This window comes from Etheostoma spectabile, chromosome 14 (assembly GCF_008692095.1).
Source record: "Etheostoma spectabile isolate EspeVRDwgs_2016 chromosome 14, UIUC_Espe_1.0, whole genome shotgun sequence".
NCBI classification, from domain to species: domain Eukaryota; kingdom Metazoa; phylum Chordata; class Actinopteri; order Perciformes; family Percidae; genus Etheostoma; species Etheostoma spectabile.
The window spans coordinates 11,454,230-11,456,357 of record NC_045746.1 but is presented as its reverse complement, the minus strand read 5'-3'; positions in this window follow the sequence as shown (position 1 = coordinate 11,456,357).

Below are 2,128 nucleotides of genomic sequence, written 5' to 3'. Positions count from 1 at the left end.
CAAGTCATAGGATACGAATCTATCCCCAGAGTGTTCACTGACAAACAGGTCATTTTATTTTAAAAGAATTTTCACTTTTTAAAGCCTCAGATTAACTGTGAAGGGTGACATTTTTTGCAGTGTGTTCAAGACCTGACTAACCCTTCACGTAGAGGGGGCCTTGACACAGGCACAGTTGATTATAGAGTCATCCATCCATCTGGTGTAACTACTGCAGGTTTTTACATTATGTGCCTGCTATAGCCTGCAGCACATTTAGTTCTGTGTGTCAAATCTCATCACTCATAAACAGACAGACACACTGTAAAGTTCCTACAGCCATATAACAGCAGGAGTTAATCTCACTATGTCACTGCTACTGAGTACCATAAACACAATCTATGGTGCTATGGGATGAATATAAACTCATCCCATTGCTATTGCTATTGACTATAAACAAACAGAAGGTCGCAACAGAATATTGCATGTGACCTGAAACCACAGAGGTAAAAAAGTCACTCTCACCCTATTACTGAGAACCATAAACACACCTTAAGTACATGTAGAATTTGTCGAGTTACACATGTAACAGACTACAAAAGAACACCCTAACCTCACTTCTGCGGATCCCAAACACCTTGTAAGCAGGGCTGTAGCCAGGATATTAGAAATTCTGGGGGCCAGTGCATATAGGGACTTGGCTTGGGAACTGGAGGAATTAGTCCAAGTCTCGACAACTATTTAATCCATTGCCAGGGCATTTGGTAGCATCTTCATGTCCCCCCAAGATGAATTGTGATACCTTCGGTGATCCCCTGGCTTTTCACATAGAGCCAAAATCTAAATTCTATCAAAATGTGTCCGATAGGCTACTTTGGTTCATGTTAAAATACCTTTGAAGCTAATGACATCCCAGCAGCTACTTGTGTTAAGTGCTAATTAGTAAGCTAACATTTGCTAAAATTTGTGTTAGCATTAAGATGGTGACTGACCATTATTAACATTAACCGCATGGTAAATCGGCTTGTTAGCATTGTGAACCACTGTGAACATGTTACATGTTAGCATTCTGACATTAGCTTTTAGCTCAAAGGACTGCTGTGTCTAAATACTAGCAAATACTAGCTAGCATGGCTGTGACTCTTAGTCTTGTTAATTTGTTTGTCAATGGTGGCTACGACCCTGCTTATAACCCCCTACAAAAGAAAACTGGAGAAATTGAGTTAATTTTCAGGTATTTGTTAAAGCTTTTAAACATGAAAAAAGCTTTAGCAGTGGTAGCTACATTTTCAGCGCTCCCACCAATGCTATGTTCACATGCTGCCTCTGATGCAGTTGAACTTCTTTCACAGGCCAAAAATGTGTTCGTACCGTGATAATCCTTGACACCTCCTCTGCTTTCACCTTTCCATCATCCGGTGGCCATTCGCAAACTCAGGTTTCACCCACTCACAGGTTAGCTTAACCCTTCACCTTATCTGCTTTCTGACCTGCAGTATATGGACACATGTTGGGGTTGACAGCAGATAAGGAGGAGGCTTGGAGAAGTGGATCCAGGAAGAAGGAGAGGGTACTTTATTTGAACCTAGCTATTCAGATAACTGCACAACATTCACTTATATCAAGGTTAGGTTTATTGGCAACCTAAGATGGCACCTTATCTGCCACACAGACAACCCAGCAACAGCCCAGGGGGAGCAGTATCATAGTAACTGTTTCACTCTTGCTTCTGTCTCTGACAGCCAGTTTATACACATGTGTAAGCCTACCAAATCTGACATGAGCCTGCACATAAGTGAGCCCAAGGCCACATGTATGTGAGGCTCTGTCAGAGTCTCAGGAACAAGTTCTGCTCTATAAATAGGTCAAAGGTACAGGCTATTTCCAGAATCAGTGCTCCACGTAGGCCTTTGTTTACAAAATCCACACCACGAGGTATACACTAGAAAAACATTTGGATTATCAAAGCCCTTAACCGTCACATGGGAGTGTTTATACTCACTTACAGAACTTGGCAGGACTTCTTTGACATCTGTAGCACTTTTGTAGCATATGTACTTATTAAAGTACTGACTGCAATTACATATCAGATTGAACATTTAAAGGAACACGCCACCGTTTGTTGTAATAGGGCTTATCACGGTCTCCC